Source organism: Schistocerca serialis, chromosome 2 (genome assembly GCF_023864345.2).
Source record: "Schistocerca serialis cubense isolate TAMUIC-IGC-003099 chromosome 2, iqSchSeri2.2, whole genome shotgun sequence".
NCBI classification, from domain to species: domain Eukaryota; kingdom Metazoa; phylum Arthropoda; class Insecta; order Orthoptera; family Acrididae; genus Schistocerca; species Schistocerca serialis.
Window position 1 is genome coordinate 583,902,897 of NC_064639.1, and position 18,909 is coordinate 583,921,805.

General features: G+C 40.6%; 1 protein-coding gene across 3 annotated transcripts in view; it reads left to right on the forward strand.

The window, feature by feature from the left end:
• LOC126457600 (uncharacterized) overlaps nucleotides 1-18,909 on the forward strand; it is a 212,267-nt gene that overhangs the window by 78,117 nt on the left and 115,241 nt on the right. The gene's annotated exons all lie outside the window — the stretch shown is intronic.

Below are 18,909 nucleotides of genomic sequence, written 5' to 3' on the forward strand. Positions count from 1 at the left end.
CTGCCTTGGTTTGGTGGTCTTTGGTGTCAACATACGAGTGTCAGGTTCAAGAAATGGAAAACTGATCCATGACTAATTTTCACCTTTTCCACTATTACCTAAATTGTGATGGACTGGTATTCAAGTGCAAGGCCCTCCACTCCAATGCTATTGCTGGTTCTTCACATAGAGATGGTCTGATTCTTTGTTCTTGATCAGTTGACTTGTCTGACCACACTGGAAGCATCTGCTGCCCCCCTCCCCCCTCCCCTCACCAACTGTTGTGTCATGTGGCAGGGAATTGTTGCTGTATACTTGTACAAACTCATTATGAATTATTGCAGCATTGTTCCCTTCTATATATAGAAAACAAATTACTGGCTGATACTCCACTGTATCAGTGAGCTATGCCATTTTGTTCTGGCTCTTCTAGCAGTGTGATGTGGTATTGTGTCATGATGATCTTGATGTTTACCAGCACCACAGACATGTACCGACAAACAAACAAAAAAATTAAGTAAACTATTTTTCAAGGTGATGATTAAAGCTTAACAATTATGCCTCATGTGAGTATGCATATTAAAACATCCTAGAGTGTGATGACAGACTAAAAAAAATGTTCCAGACAGATGTTTTAGTTACCTTTCTCTCTCTGGAACCATGATTTGCATAATTGGGTACTCAGTCTAAACATTTCATTTAGCATCTCTAGCATACATATTAGTTTTGCATATAGGCCCATCATTTCCTTATGAATGAGAAAGGGGAACACATGAACATTATGGAAATGCTAGATCGCTACAATAATGAAAAAGACTGCTATATTTTAGCCTGAGGACAAAGCCTTGCTTCTGCATTAGAAAACATACACACATTTTTTTTTTTGGACAAACTTTCTGACAGTGTGGTAGGTTTGCAAGGCAGGGCTTGGCAACTAAGATGGTAGGTTTCATTGAGGCTTTTGTAGTAGGGGTAGTGATTAGTGGTAGTCAAAGGTGAGAGTTTAAGATGAACAAATTGGAGAGTTTTTGGAGGTAGCATTGTGCTTGCTGCTCTAGTTCCTGAAAAGCAATTGTTTCAGTCTGCTAGATGCAATGCAGAAATTTTGTATTGCAGAGTTGGATAATTAATAGATGAAGAGGATGTATTGCAAAGAGGTTTGGGCCTCATTTATATGATTTTGCAGGACTAGGTTGGTGAGGACTATGGACTGATGGAATTTGAAAAGGTAGATGTTATTGTGGAATGAGGGGTATCTGCTGGAATTGGACAATTTGATGATAAGGCCTTTTGTTGGTGTGGATTCCATGAGCTATGCAGCAATACAGGAACAGTATGTGAAACTGGTTTCCAGCTGGGACAGGGAAACTTTTCTATATCAGCACAAATGAAAGGAGCAAGGATCCATGGTGGAGGATACAAAAAGTATAAAAACACATGGAAAAAAAACACAAAAAGGGTGAAACAGTCATATAGTGGAAAAAGGTGAAACCTGAGGGAGTAAGGCATTTAGTACAAGATGAAAACAAACTGAAATCAATGTGAAAAACAAGGGATCAAAGAGAAAAATATACAAAAAAATGATAATAGTGGGATGCAGGTCTGTGGGTGGATATGTGTGAAGAGAAGTGGCAGCATGTGTAATTCTATTATATTATGTCAAGATGTGTGTGTTTGAATAAGGGAAGGTGGAGCAGGGGGAAGGGTGTGTTTATGTGAGGGATATAACGAAGTTTGTGTGGCCCAGGAAGGTACAGAAAAACATGCAAAAATTGTGAGGGTGAAGGGAGGTAGTGTGATCAATTTGAAGCTCCAGGAATAGTTGTATCAACAGAAAGAATGTGGGACATGAGATGCTAACCAACAGTTGGTGTGGTCACATAGCCTTGTGTTGCGCATGGTTAAGATTGTTTATACTGGGTGGCATGGAAGTCAATTCACGTGCAGATTGGAAGGTGACAATCAAACATAGGAAAGAAGAGAAAGGAAAGGACAGACATTAAGTAAAGTAAAATGTTAGAGAATAATAACAAAGAGAAACTGCACTGGGTAGTGGGATGGATGGAAAGCTATTTGGCACATTTGATATTGAAACAAGATGTATCTGAAAATGTTGAGCATAGTACTTGTGGAGACAAAAAAAAAGTAACATTAAATTTGCTCCATCAAAATATCAGAGATTTAAAAAACAAAATTAATGAATTTCAGATCTGTTTAGATGAGTTACAGTCTACAAATCCTTTTGATATTATTTGTATTTCTGAACATCATTTAGGTAGTGAAATTGAAATGCTTAATATGGAAGGGTGTACCTTAGCTCCAAAGTATTGTAGAAAAGGGATGGAGAAAGGAGGAGTTACCACTTACATTAGAAAGGGTCACAATTATAAAAACATTGACATTCTTAAATACTGTAGTGATCAGCATTTTTGAAACATGTGCCTCACAAGTAGAAACACACAAAGTAAAAATAATTATAGTCACAATATACAGGGCTCCAACTGGTAATTTCCAGCTATTCACGAAACAGCTTGATGCAATATTAAATGTCTTAACTTCTAAAAATAATGAACTCATACTAAGTGGAGATTCTAATTTAAATTTTCTGGAGGATAGTTACTCAAGATCCATACTAGAGTCTCTTACCACTTCTTATAATCTCATTCCCTTAGTACAGTTTCCAACCAGGGTTATGGGTACCAACAGCACTGCTATTGATAACATTTTCATAGATACTACCACACTAGCAAATTGTAGTATAAATCCAATATTTAATGGCAGATCATGATGCCCAGTTTCTTACATTTAATATAGTGGGGTCTGATTCAACTAATAACAGGAAGGCAGAAACTATACGAATAATAAATGAAACATTTATTGAAGGTATAAAATACTGTTTGAGGAATACAGACTGGAAAGATGTATACAATTCAACTGCAGTAAATGAAAAATATAACTTTTTCTCTAATACAGTCATAGGTCACATTGAAAATTGCTGCCCTAAGAAAGTAATCAACGCAAATAGAGTAAATGTTTCAAAACCTTGGATTACGAATGGAATAAAAGTATCTGGCAAAACAAAAAGAAGACTGTACTTAATGTCAAGGAAAAACGATGACTGCAGAGCTAAATCACATTACAAATTATATTGTAAAATTTTAAACAAAGTAATCAGAACCTCAAAATGTATTTATTTTCAAGAAAAAATAAATGCCTCTAATAACAAGATAAAAACTATATGGAACATAGTAAAAAGTGAAACAGGAAAAACTAATCAGGCAAATGAGGAAATTATGTTAAATGTAAATAATGAGTTGATTAGAGATACCTCCAAAATTGCAGACACTTTCAACAACTTTTTCCTTTCAGTAGCAGACTACTTAGATTTCCATAGTTCCTCAAAAGACAGCTTAAAATATTTTAAAAATATATTTCCGCAGAAGTTTGACAAAATTCACCTATATCCTACCTCACCGAAAGAGATTTTTAATATTATTAGATCTCTTAAAAACAAATGTTCCAGTGGTTATAATGAAATCAGCACTACCATAATTAAATGTTGCTCCTCAGAACTTTGTGACATACTGAGTTACTTATGTAGTGAATCCCTACACAGTGGTACTTTTTCACATAGGCTTAAATATGCTATTGTCAAACCATTACACAAAAAAGGAGAGAAATCATCAGTGGAAAACTTCCATCCCATTTCATTATTGGCGATATTTTCAAAAGTGTTTGAAAGGGTTATGTATAATAGACTTTATAAACACTTAGTACAGAAAAATATTCTCATTCACAATCAGTTTGGATTTCGGAAAGGATTGTCAACTGATCAAGCTATATTAACTTTTACAGATGATATATTAGAATCAATAAATCAGAAGTTATTACCACTTGGAATATACTGTGATCTGGCTAAAGCTTTTGATTGTGTTAAGCGTGATATCCTTATATAAAAGTTAAAATATTATGGGATAACAGGAGTAGCAAGCTGTGTGTCTGTATCAGGCTTACCACATAACAATAGTCATTCAAAATATCAAACCATCAGACAAGGGGTTCCCCAGGGCTCTATTTTATGTCCCTTGTTGTTCTTATTATGTATTAATGACCTTTCATCTGCAGTGTCACAAAATGCAAATTTTGTCTTATTTGCAGATGATACAAGTATTGGTATAAAAAACGGTACGCGTGATCTCACTGACCAATCAGCTAATCAAACATTTGTAAGTGTCAATGGGTGGTTCACAGCAAATAGATTATCACTGAATTTTCACAAGACCCAGTACATGCACTTTAGTACCTCACAAAGAATACCTGACCATATAAGTATAATGCATTCAAACAATGAAATTAAAGCTGTAGATACTTTCAATTTTTTAGAGCTACAAACTGACCACAACCTAAATCGGAAAACTCACTTTCTAGACCTAATGAAACGCCTTAGTTCAGCTACATTTGCAGTATGCATGATAGCAGAAGTAGGCGATTTAAAAATGAGGAAGTTAGTTTATTTGGCCTACTTTCATTCACTGAGTTATGGAATCTTCTTTTGGGGAAACTCCTCTCACAAAGAGAACATTTTCAAAATTCAGAAATAAGTCATTAGAATTATATCTGGTGTCAGTCCTAGATCATCATGCAGAGACTTCTTTAAGAAACTTGGTATTCTAACTTCTTCTTCTCAGTACATATACTCATTGATGTACTTTGTCATTTCCAATATGTCTCTTTTTACACAAAATAGTGAAAAACATGATTATAATACCAGAACCAAAAACAATCTGTATAAGAACTATAAAAGCTTAACATTAGTAAAAAAAGGAGTCAAATACATGGGTACTCATATATTCAATAACTTACCAGAGCATATCAAAGGTCTTGTAAGTGATAAAGATCGGTTTCAGAGTGAATTAAAGAACTTCCTGTTGGCCAACTCCTTCTGCTCCATCAATGAATATCTTCACAAGGATTATCGCTCACAGCCCCCGGTCTGCATTAGAATTGTACAATATCCATAAATCTGAGTAAGGGGGAAAAGAACTAGCTTTGATTCTTTCCACATCCCTGGGACTCCTCTCCAAGGGATTCATGGAAAATGATAAATGTAATGTGATTCTTGAGTTTCTCCCAGCGTATTTGATAATCAAAATATCCACGGGTGTGCTGCCGGTCTATAGTGTCCAATGGGCACAATATTTCGGCAATCATACATGTCGCCATCATCAGGTGAACTGACGGACAGAGCTCCTGTGAACGTGCCGGCACGGAGATCCATACGCTATGGCTGCTCAGAGGGAACTGGGTTCGGTCTTTAGAAAAAAGAGATGGGGCCCCTCCACGCCCGCACCAACGTGGTGACCAAACCAAAAGTTCTACTGTCACCTCCGTTAACATGTTAGTTGTCTAGTAAGTGGATCACAGGATGCTGGGCTGTGATGTTGTCCGTGCGTCTGGGTAAGGCTACGCATTAACACGGTCCATCAGGTGATAGATAGTGGACGAAACGTGAGTGAGGGTAGCGATTTGAAGAGCAGAGGGAAAAAAGTGCCATGGCTCGTGCCGTGGGAAAAAAACCTCTGCGACAGTGGGATGGGTAGTAAGAGCAGTAGTGGCTTACTAGCTGCGATAGCTCATGCAAGGTTGGATTTGTTAGTATAGGTATCATGCATCATTACCATGACAAGCGATGGCGATGTGTCCCAGTTGCTGCTGCTGCTGCATTCCTGGAACAATCAAGATCGTTATACAGTAGTGGGAGATCGGCCATAGATCATCTCACTGTGTGGGGGATGTGTGGAGCTTGTTTGCATGCAGTGTACGGTACGGCTTCCCTGTGTGGTGCCAGTTATTCGGCAGTGTATTCCAGCTGGATATCCAGTAATGGCGTCTGATTAACAGGGGCTCGCCTGTGCCGTTATGTTTGCGTATGCTTGGCCATAGATGTTATGTCCTTACAAGTATATCTTTTGGTCTTTTATGTTTCCATCTATGGTTGTGGTCGTAGTTCCCCAGATTCAGAATAAACGGGTTCTGCGAATGTCTGGAGTTTCTGTATAGTCTTGTGGTGAGTTTGTGGATTACCTCCGTGAGAGTCTCAAGTCGGTATTCCCGGTGAAGGTCCGCGATGCGTGTGTATCGTGGAGCATTGCTTATGATTTTGAGTACTTTGTTTTGTATGAGTTGCAGACGGCGCAGGCGTGTAGGTGCAGCGTATCCCCAGACAGGAGCTGCGTACCTCATCAGGGGTCGGATAAGTGTCATGTACATGGACCTCGACACCCTTCTGTTCAGTGTGCTACGCCTGTTGAGCATAGGATAGAGCTGTTTGAGCCTCGCGCTAGCTCGGTTGGTCATGTGTTGTATGTGGTCCCCCCAGAGTAATTTCCGGTCCAGCCAGACACCGAGGTATTTGACTTTCTCGCGGAAACGTATTGGACGTGCATGTAGAGTTATTGGTCTGCAGTAGCGGTGTTTGCGCAGTTGCTTCGGTCTTCTAGTGAACAGAACGGCTTCGCACTTGTTGATGTTTACTCTAACACGCCATTTCTCCAACCAAGGCTCGGCCACTCTGAGTGCTGGGTTTGGTCGCGGCGGCGGCCGATTTAAATACCCTCCGCCCGCGGCGCGCTACCTCCGCCGTCCGCGCCCCGTGCCACGGTTGCGCGGTGGAACAGATTGCAACGGCATGGAGAATACTACGAACAAACGGAGGGAGTCGCCATGGGTAGCCCACTCTCACCGGTGGTAGCGAATTTGTACATGGAGAACTTCGAGGAGGAAGCCCTGTCATCATCCGTATGGAAACCTACTTGCTTTTTCCGTTACGTGGACGACACGTTCGTCATCTGGCCACATGGTATGGATAAACTCCTTGACTTCCTTACACATCTAAACTCCATACACCCCAACATCAAATTCACTATGGAGACTGAAACGGAGGGTAAATTACCTTTCCTTGACGTCTTGGTCAAGAGAAGGGCTGACGGCACCCTAGGTCATGGGGTGTATCGGAAGACTACGCACACTGATCTGTATTTGCACGCAGACAGCTGCCACCACCCATCACAGAGGAATGGGGTACTTAAAACTCTAGTACATAGGGTGCGCACTATCTATGATGCAGAGAGTCTACCCCAGGAATTGGAAGATCTGAGAACTGTATTTCGAAAAAATGGGTACTCAGAGTGGCAGATTCAACATGCTCTCCGCCCAACCACTGCAGCACAACCTGTTGAGATGGATGAAGTCACGAGGGAGGAGGTAGGCACTGCATTTATTCCATACACAGGCGCACTCTCGGGGAAAATCGCCCGCATTCTGAAGAAACACCGGGTCAGAACTGTGTTTTGTCCTCCAAATAAAACTTGTGCACTGGTGGGGAGCGCCAAAGATGACCTCGGTTTGAGGAAGGCCGGCGTGTACCAGATTCCTTGTCAATGTGGCAAGTCGTATATTGGTCAGACTATGCGTACCCTCAAGGATCGATGCCGTGAACACCAGAGGCACACTCGACTGATGTATCCGAGCAAGTCGGCGGTCGCTGAACATTGTGTGTCAGAAAATCACGCCATGGAGTATGACCACACAAGGATTCTAGTACAGACGTCGAGATACTGGGACAGCATTGTTAGAGAGGCCATCAAAATTCACACCAATGACGACCTCGTAAACCGTGACTGTGGCTATAATCTTAGCAAGGCTTGGGAACCAACGATTGGGTTAATCAACAGTAAATCGAGCAAAAGTATAGTTGTGACGACCAGGGTGGACAGAGCCATCACTCTGACGTCATCTCAGACGCCGTCGCAATCTGTTCCACCGCGCGACCGTGGTGCGGGGCGCGGACGGCGGAGGGAGCGCGCCGCGGGCGGAGGGTATTTAAATCTGCCACCGCCGCGACCGAACCCAGTTCCCTCTGAGCAGCCATAGCGTACGGATCTCCGTGCCAGCATGTTCACAGGAGCTCAGTCCGTCATTTCACCTGATGATGGCAACATGTATGATCGCCGAAATATTGTGCCCGTTGGACACTATAGACCTGCAGCACACCCGTGGATATTTTGATGATAAATGTAATGTAAATGTCTGATGATGGCCTTGTAAGCTGAAAACTGGTTAACGCAATGAATTGATACTGTAGAACAAATGCAAATTAGTGCTTTTCATTCATTATAATGTTGTTCTACTAAGAACTGATGGACAATTCAGTTAACATGATGTTAACTACATGACTGCAATAAAGGATTCAAATAAGAACAAATAAATGCACTGAACCAATCTGAAGAGCTGTCTGGTAATTTTGCAATTTTTTTTTTAGGAGAAACAGCTTTATAACTTCAGTAATTATAAAACCATATCTTCCCTTTCAGCAAGAGTCAATATGCATGACATCTCCATAGATAACTTAAATGGCAAGTGTGCAAAAACCATCCAACCTAAATACAGCTGAAAAGTATTTTAGAATTAATCATGGGCATTAAATGTGTGAACCATAACATTATCAACATTATTTGTAATTTACAATAAATAATATTTGAAAGCAATGAAAAAGTATGCCTGCAGATGTAACTTTATCAAATCTGAAAAGCAACAAAATGGTTTCATTTACAATGAAATCATTTAAGCTTTTGGCAAAAAGGTCTTCTTCTTAAGCAGAAAACACACACTTTCATGCAAGCACATATCACAGAAACACATGAATACTGTCTCTGGCCACCGGGGTTGGCCTGGGAGTGACTGTGGTTGATGGCAGAAGCAGGGGTAACAGGATCGGGGTGAGGGAGGGTGTAGTGTTGCTTCTGGGAGCATACAGGGATGTGGTGGGGATGGGGTAGGGTCGCTAGATACAGCAGGAGGTTTGACCTTTTTTTTTGGGGGGGGGGGGGGGAGGAGGGGGGGAGGCAGGGGTGGAAAAGGAGAGAAGTAGAGGACGAGAAAAAGGTTAGTGGATGCTTTGGTGGAATAGAAGGTTGTGCAGTGCTGGAGTGGAAGCAGGGAATGGGGTAGGTGTGTGGAGGACAGGGAATAGTGAAGGTTGAGACCAGGGGGATTACAGCAGACTTCCCACCTGCGCAGTTCAGAAAAGCTGGTGTTGGTAGGAAGGATCAAGATGGTGCAGGGACTGTGGAGAGTCAGTGGAAGAAATGGCTGATTTCTTTTATACATGAGGGTAGGTTACAAGTTATGAGCTGAAGGTTTTGGTCCATGAGAACAAAGCTTCTCTCAGTGGAGACACAATAACCAGCCACCTTGGAGTGCCCTGGGTGGATGGGTTTATGGACTTTACGAAACACTTATAATGTAGATGTGTGGGGAGTGGCAGGGGTGAGGAGAGAGACAGCCTCAGGGGAAAGGTCCTGGGCCTGGGAATTTGAGGAGAGACTAGATATCCTGTTGGATTTCTGGAATGGGGTCACTGTGGCAGTGGACAAATCTGACATCTGGTGAAGTTCTTTTATGTCCACATCAACATCTATACTCTGCAAATCACCATGAGGTGCATGGCTGGGGTACATCCCATTGTCCCAGTTGTTATGATTTCTTCCTGTTCCAATCTTGTATGGAGTGCGGGAATAATAATTGTTTGAATGTGTGCAGTAATTATTCTAATCTTACCCTCACAATCCCTATGTGAGTGATACATAGGGAGTTGTAGTATATTCCTAGAGTAATCATTTAAATGTGGCATAATGTAGGAACCCTCACCAGAGATAATAATCTCTGATATAGGTATAGTACGGTAGGCCAAAATTTCACGGGTTTCAAAGGATTCACTATAGACCTGCAGCACACCCGTGGATATTTTGATGATAAATGTAATGTAAATGTCTGATGATGGCCTTGTAAGCTGAAAACTGGTTAACGCAATGAATTGATACTGTAGAACAAATGCAAATTAGTGCTTTTCATTCATTATAATGTTGTTCTACTAAGAACTGATGGACAATTCAGTTAACATGATGTTAACTACATGACTGCAATAAAGGATTCAAATAAGAACAAATAAATGCACTGAACCAATCTGAAGAGCTGTCTGGTAATTTTGCAATTTTTTTTTTAGGAGAAACAGCTTTATAACTTCAGTAATTATAAAACCATATCTTCCCTTTCAGCAAGAGTCAATATGCATGACATCTCCATAGATAACTTAAATGGCAAGTGTGCAAAAACCATCCAACCTAAATACAGCTGAAAAGTATTTTAGAATTAATCATGGGCATTAAATGTGTGAACCATAACATTATCAACATTATTTGTAATTTACAATAAATAATATTTGAAAGCAATGAAAAAGTATGCCTGCAGATGTAACTTTATCAAATCTGAAAAGCAACAAAATGGTTTCATTTACAATGAAATCATTTAAGCTTTTGGCAAAAAGGTCTTCTTCTTAAGCAGAAAACACACACTTTCATGCAAGCACATATCACAGAAACACATGAATACTGTCTCTGGCCACCGGGGTTGGCCTGGGAGTGACTGTGGTTGATGGCAGAAGCAGGGGTAACAGGATCGGGGTGAGGGAGGGTGTAGTGTTGCTTCTGGGAGCATACAGGGATGTGGTGGGGATGGGGTAGGGTCGCTAGATACAGCAGGAGGTTTGACCTTTTTTTTTGGGGGGGGGGGGGAGGAGGGGGGGAGGCAGGGGTGGAAAAGGAGAGAAGTAGAGGACGAGAAAAAGGTTAGTGGATGCTTTGGTGGAATAGAAGGTTGTGCAGTGCTGGAGTGGAAGCAGGGAATGGGGTAGGTGTGTGGAGGACAGGGAATAGTGAAGGTTGAGACCAGGGGGATTACAGCAGACTTCCCACCTGCGCAGTTCAGAAAAGCTGGTGTTGGTAGGAAGGATCAAGATGGTGCAGGGACTGTGGAGAGTCAGTGGAAGAAATGGCTGATTTCTTTTATACATGAGGGTAGGTTACAAGTTATGAGCTGAAGGTTTTGGTCCATGAGAACAAAGCTTCTCTCAGTGGAGACACAATAACCAGCCACCTTGGAGTGCCCTGGGTGGATGGGTTTATGGACTTTACGAAACACTTATAATGTAGATGTGTGGGGAGTGGCAGGGGTGAGGAGAGAGACAGCCTCAGGGGAAAGGTCCTGGGCCTGGGAATTTGAGGAGAGACTAGATATCCTGTTGGATTTCTGGAATGGGGTCACTGTGGCAGTGGACAAATCTGACATCTGGTGAAGTTCTTTTATGTCCACATCAACATCTATACTCTGCAAATCACCATGAGGTGCATGGCTGGGGTACATCCCATTGTCCCAGTTGTTATGATTTCTTCCTGTTCCAATCTTGTATGGAGTGCGGGAATAATAATTGTTTGAATGTGTGCAGTAATTATTCTAATCTTACCCTCACAATCCCTATGTGAGTGATACATAGGGAGTTGTAGTATATTCCTAGAGTAATCATTTAAAGCTGGTTCTTGAAATTTTGGTAATAGACTTTCTCAGGGTAGTTTATGTCTATCTTCAAGAGTTTTCCAATTCAGTTCCTTCATTATCTCTGTGGCACTCTCACAGGGATTAAACAAACCTGTGACTATTCATGCTGCCCTTCTCTGTATACATTTAGTTTCCCCTGTTGGTTCTATCTGGTATGAGTCCCACACACTTGAACAATATTCTACAATGGGTCACATGAGTGATTTGTAAGCAATTTCCTTTTGCAGACTGATTGCACTCACTCAGTATTCTGTCAATATATTGAAATCAACCACCTGCTTTTCCCACGATTGCATGTATGTGGTCATTCAATTCCATACCCCTACAAAGTGTTACACCCAGGTATTTGTATGAGTTGGTTGATTCCAGCAGGGACTCATTGATATTGTGGTCATCAGATACTACATTTTTTCGTTTTGTGAAGTGCAACATTTTACATTTCTGAACACTTAAAGTAAACTGCCAATCTCTGCACTACTTTGAAATCTTATCAAGATCTGACTGAATATTTATGCAGCTTCTTTCACACAGTACTTCATTGTAGATAACTGCATCATCTGCAAAAAGACTGATTTTACTATTAATATTACTCTCAAGGTCATTAATATACAACTTGAACAGCAGGTGTCCCAACATACTTTCCTGAGGCATACCTGAAGGAAGCTTCTACATCTAACAATGACTCTCCATAAAAGATAACTTGCTGTCTCCTCCCTGCTAAAAAGTTCTCTGTTCTGTCACAAATTTCACTTGATACCCCATATGATCATATATTTGACAATAAGCATAGGTGTGGTACTGAGCAAAATCAAGAAATACAGCATCTACTTGATTGCCCTGACCCAAAGCTTTTAGTATGTCATGTGAGAAAAGTGCGAATTGGGTTTCACATGGTCAATATTTTTGGAATCCATGCTGGTTGGCATGGAGGAGGTCACTCTCTTCAAGATACCTCATTATATTTCAGCTCAAAATATGTTCTAAGATTCTACAACACATTGATGCAAAGATACTGGACAGTACTTTTGTAGACCACTCCTAATACTCTTCTTGCAGGTGGGTGTGGCCTGTGCCTCTTTCCAAGAACTGGGCATGGTGTTTTGTTCAGGGGATCTACAATAAATTACAGTTAGAAGCAGGGCTAACTCAGCCACAGATTCAGTATAGAATATGCCAGGGATTCCATCAGGGTCTGGAGCTTAATTCAATTTTAATGATTTCAGCTGTTTTGCAACACCATGGAGTAATTCTCCTGGGTTTTCCTTTGCAAAGGAACATTTGAAAATAGAGTTAACCATATCAGCTTTTGCTTTGCTCCCTTCAGTTCCAGTTCCTGTCTCATTCATTAGGATAAATGATAATTAATTGAAACCCTCGGCTGCTGACAGGTGTTGTTGATATACCTTGATGGGGAAAGCTAAAAATGTGTGCCCCAACTGGGACTCAAACCTGGGATCTCCTGCTTACGTGGCAGGGGGCACCGAGGACACAGATGAATAGTGCAACTGCAGGGACATATCCCTTGCACACTTCCCGTGAGACCCACATTCCCAACTGTCCACAATCTACGTACATAATGTACCTAATAGATATTCGCCCATCTACTCATTACGTGCGCACACTAAGGTGACGATTCTCGTAAGAGTTCGGTCAACCTGTGTGCATTCACACAGACAAAGATCAATGGCTGGATAGCCTTTAACTATATATATGAAGATAGTAAATGTTCTTGAAAGAACAGATACCATTGATGAACATGCAGATTCTCTAGAATAAATGATAATTAATTGAAACCCTGAGCTGCTGATGCGTGTTGTTGATATACCTCGATGGGGACAGCAGGAGATCCTGGGTTCGAGTCCCCGGTCGGGGCACACATTTTCAGCCGTCCCCATCGAGGTATATCAACAACACCTGTCAGCAGCTGAGGGTTTCAATTAATTATCATTTATTCTAGAGAAGCTGCACAGTCATCAATGGTATCTGTTCTTTCGAGAACAGTTACTACCTTCATTCATCAGGAACTGGACACTAACTTTGGTGCCACCAACAGCCTTTACATATGACCAGAATTTCTTTGGGTTCTGTGAAAGATCACTTAACAATATTCTGCTACAGTAGTCAATGAATTCACCACCCATTGCTCTCTTGACAGCCAAATGTGTTTCATTCAGCAGCTCTCTATCTATGGCACTATGATTTGTTTACACCTATTATGCAGTAACTTCTGTTTCTTTAGAAGTTTCTTTACAGTGACTGTAAACCTTGGAGGGTTGCTCCCATTATGAAGTGTTCTACTGGGTATGTATCTATTCTGTGCGTGGTCAACTATTCTTTTAAACTTGGGCCAAAGGTCCTCTACATGCTCCTGCAAGGTGCATTCCACTGACCCCTGGTCACAGGAGAGCCTGTAAAGCCTGGTGTCAAGAACACAGTACATGGTCATTGGAACAGTGGTCCTGGGTTATGTTCACTGACGAGTCCAGGTATAGTCTGAACAGTGATTCTTGCCGGGTTTTCATCTGGCATGAACCAGGAACCAGATACCAACCCCTTATTGTCCTTGGAAGGGACGTGTATGGAGATCGTGGTTTGATGGTGTGGGGTGGGATTATGATTGGTGCGCGTACACCCCTGCATGTCTTTGACAGAGGAACTGGTAACAGGTAATTTTGCACCAGTATGTCCACCTTTTCAGGGGTGCAGTGTGCCCCACCTTCCTCCTGATGGATGATAATGCACGGCCCCACCAAGCTGCCATCGTGGAGGAGTACCTTGAAACATAAGATATCAGGCAAATGGAGTGGCCTACCTGTTCTCCAGACCTAAACCCCATGGAGCACGTCTGGGATGCTCACGATCAACGTATTGCTGCATGTCTTTAAACCCCTACAACACTTCAGGAGCTCTGACAGGCATAGGTTCAAGAATGGGAGGTTATACCCCAGCAGCTGTTCGACCCTCGATCCAGAGTATGCAAATCTATTGTGTGGCCTGTGTACATGCGCATGGTGATCATATCCCATATTGATGTCAGGGTGCATGCACAGGAAACAGTGGCATTTTGTAGCATGTGTTTCAGGACGGTTTTCTCAACTTATCACCAATACCATGGACTTACAGATCTGTGTCGTGTGTGTTCCCTATGTGCCTATGCTATTAGCACCAGTTGTGTGTAGTAGCATGTTGTGTGACACCACATTCTGCAATTATCCTAATTTATGAGCATGAGTGTATATACCTCCTCATGAGCCCTAATTTCTCTTATCTTATATTTGTGGCCTTTAAGTAAAATTAATGGTGGTGGCAGTAGAATTGTTCTTTAATCAGCTGCAAATGCTGATTCTCTAAATTTTTCCAATAGCATTCCTCAAAAAGAACACTGCCTTCCCTCCAGGGATTCCCATTTGAGATCCTGAAGCATCTCTGTCAAGCTTGCTTGTAGATTGGACCTACCAGTGACAAATCTAGCAGCTTGCCCTGAATTGCTTTGATGTCTTCCTTTACTCTGACCTGATGGGAATCTCAAACAGTTGACCAGTACTCAAGAATGGGTCGCACTGGTGTTCTTTATGTGGTCTCCTTTACAGGTGAATGACACTTTCCTAAAATTCTCCCAATAAACCAAAGTTGACCATTTGCCTTCCCTATTTCAATCCTTGCATGCTCATTCCATTTCTTATCGCTTGGAAGCATTATGCCAAAATATTTAACCCTTTGGCTGCTGCAGCTGCACGTCCTGTTGGCCTTGAGATTCCCAATACATTTACCTGTGCTAACAGCCATTTCTGTGGACTGCCGTCTGTGCCTAAGCTCTTCGTTGAGCCAACTTTGCCCTGTGATGAATATTTCTGGAGTCAGTGTGAACACAGCTGTCTGGAAGTCTGAGTGTGATTGCCAACATTACAAATAAACACAATGTATCTGGATACTTATTCTATAGCTTTGAATCTGGGGATGAATTGCTTGACAGATATGATATACACAGTGAAACTGCTTATGCTATGAACATGTAACTCCTCATGAAAGGCTTTCTTTCATTTGCAAATAGTTCTTGCAAATCATCATAAGGTCTCTGTACACATCTGAGTTTCATTTGACATACTGATACTTAATTATCAGCTTTTTGTACACACCTTATGATATAAACACTGGAGAATCCATAATGATTAAACATTGATGTTCATTTGTACTAGCACAATAATTCAACAGCAAACAACTTTCAAGGTAAGCATCGGGATACCGAGACCCACTTTCAAAACTAATCACTATATTTTGATATGATTAATGCAATGAATTATACCCAGGGAAACTTCAAAACCAAAAAGCCAATGTTTCTGAATTCATTTTATTCAGGACACAATTGTTGTTATACAGTAGGAATAAATGATGATGTATAACTATTATTTAAGAATTCCATAAGGAAATACTAAAGCATCTACACTACCTAATTAAACATTACCTTCCATTCCTAATGACCTTTTGTGCCTCATGTGTGCAACTGACCATCATGTAATGAAGTTAATCTTCATATATTGTATAAAAGAAAAGTTCAGAAAAGTTGTCCAGAAAATTGGAAAATTCTGGAAATACTGAAAGAGCTTTTTTCTATGGGATTTTCATGATTTTCATTATTCATGATTGAAATGATCAATATGAATAATACTCCTTTTGTTTTGTTCATTATGGTCTTGGACTTGAAGCATCCAGTCTGCATTTGTCAGCTCGGACTGGATGTTTTACATGTTCTTACATAACGTGTTTGTCTGTGCAGTAATTCATCTGGAGAGGCTCTTCAAGCTCAGATAATATGTTTTTGTTTATTTATTTATTTTTTACAGTATTATATTTCCCATCCTTCTTTCTCATTCAGGCTTCAGATCAGCAGTGGCAAAGTTAAAAATGTTTTTTTAAGTTTTTGTACTTATTTTTCATTTTTTTGGTTTTTTTAAATTTTTAATTAATTTTTTCAGAAGTAAGGGCTTAACTTTATCTTCCAGATGTAGCAACTTAGCTGTAAGTTCTTCTTTGTGTGGTATGTTTCCAAACATGGTACAACACACAAGAGTACATTGCATGTTTTGCATTCATTTTTCATTTCTTGCCACATATTCTGTTTTCAGCAGACTTCATATCTACATCATAGTCTACATTTCTTGGACTGGTCACTTGGAACAACATTCAGAAAGTGCCTTCCAGTAAATTGCAGAGGATTCTCGTCATCAGAGCATCTTCCTTTCCTATCTCTTCTCCATTCTGTAGCAAATTTTTCCACAAGTTCTTGTACCAGATGTAATGAAAATCTGCTAATGGTAGCTTTCTCCCTCTTGTCAATGATCTGTAAAGAGCATCAGTATTCAAAACACAAGGGTCCACAATGCAGAAAAAAAGAACTTTTTGTATCATTTAACAGATTTATGCACAGATCCATCTGAGCTTAATAGCATGTCAGAATGTTCTACTGCATTCATACTTGCATTGTAGTCGACAACACATTGAAGCTTCATTACTATCTCACCAGTCTTCATGTCTGTCTTTCCCATGCCACATGTATCTATAGTGTTCCATCAACACTTCTCTCATGTTGCACCACTTGATGGCAAGCACTGTGTCAGTTGACATAAACTTAACTTCTCCTCACCCATTGCTACATACAGTATGCATGCTGCTGTTCTATGGTTGTCAAGCCAGAGGAACAAGTCTGGGCCTGTATGCCAATTGTTCTCATTCATTGTATAGCTTCATTAGTGTTGTCATTATATCACCAGATTCCTCAAATTATGGACTTCAATTTCTGACTTCAATTTCTGTTGTTGTGCCTGCGTATACAATGAAATCCAAGATGTATCCAGTTTTACAGTCGGACAGCACAAATGTTTTGATTCCAAATCTACTTCGTTTCAAAGGAATGAATTGTTTAGAAGATAAGCAACCTTTGAACAACAATAGGCTTTCATCGACACAGAGCTTTTTGAATAGATTAAACACGATGTTGAATGCCACACAAACTGTATCAATTATTTTCCTAATTTTAAACAAACTGTCATCTCCACAAATGGCCGAGTTGTCACTAAAATGCAACATTCTCAAAGTAACAATATGATCATGGGACATAGCTTTGCTGAAAGTTGGAGTGCTCAAAAGTACAGGGTAATTATAACTAAAGTTAAACTTTCAAACTGCTGTAGAAGTAACACCACTGGTCACAATGACGTAAAATTGCAACAAAATATTATCGGAGATGGGGGAAAACATATGGTAGAAGAAAAATAAATAGTTAGAAAATATAGCAATAGATGGTGCTGTAAGCATAATAATTTAATAGTGGTCAACTACAAATTACAAATGAATCTTACAACAATGCCTTACGTATACATTTGACATTAAACAAACTGTACTACTCAGTGTGCATGGGCGTACAGGTGTGATACTGTTAGTTATTAAAGCTCATCCACCATGGCTTGGTCATATCACATTGGATGGGAAAAATCGGTTTTTAATTGTCCGGAGGCCAAAAACTGCATATAAAACATCAATCACATCAGTTTTTAATTGTCCTGAGGCCAAAAACCACATTAACAGCATCAATCAAAATCAAATCTGATTATTAATTTCCATGTGACTGGTGCAAAACATATTCAATATGCTGTTCACCATTTTCTGCAACAAGTTGAAATCGAGAAACAGCATGTTCCACAGCTGATTGAAGTGTTTCAGGGGTCACATTGAGAACGTGTTGCGCAATGCATGCCTTCAGTGCAGATAAGTTTGCAATCAGAACACTGAACACATCTTTCAGATATCCACACAGCCATAAATCACACAGATTAAGATCAAGTGATCTGTAGGGAAACGGAGGCTGATAATTCTAGCATTTCCAAAATGGCACAGCTGTTTAACTGGATTTGCAATGGACGGAGGTGTACCATCTTGCATAAAAATGATCCCATCCACACATCCTTGCTGTTGGAGAGCTGGAATGATGTGGTTGTGCAAAAGACACTCATAGTGCTTACCAGTGATGGTACAGGTAACAGGACTGGAAGCACCTCTCTCTTCAAAACAATATGGCCCTATGATAAGTAATGCCATAAACCTGCACCTCACAGTGACCTTTTCAGGGTGAAGTGGTACTGGTTGATTTGCGTGTGAATTTTGTGTTGACCATATTCGACAATTCTGTGTATTGACATATCCTGTCAGATGGAAGTGGGCTTCGTCTGTCCACAAAATCTTCCACGGCCAATCATTGTCCATTTCCATCCAAGCAAGAAATTCTAAAGCAAAGGTGTCTTGCTGGCAGGTGAACAGGAAGCAACTTGTGCACATGTTTAATTTTGAATGGATAGCAAGAAAAGATGTTTCATAGGATTTTACACACTGTGCCCAAGAGTATGTCCTATGTTCGAGCAGTTCTCCATGCACAACACATTTGCACAACACCACTTGTTTCCTCCTGCATTGCTGTGGTCTTTGCTT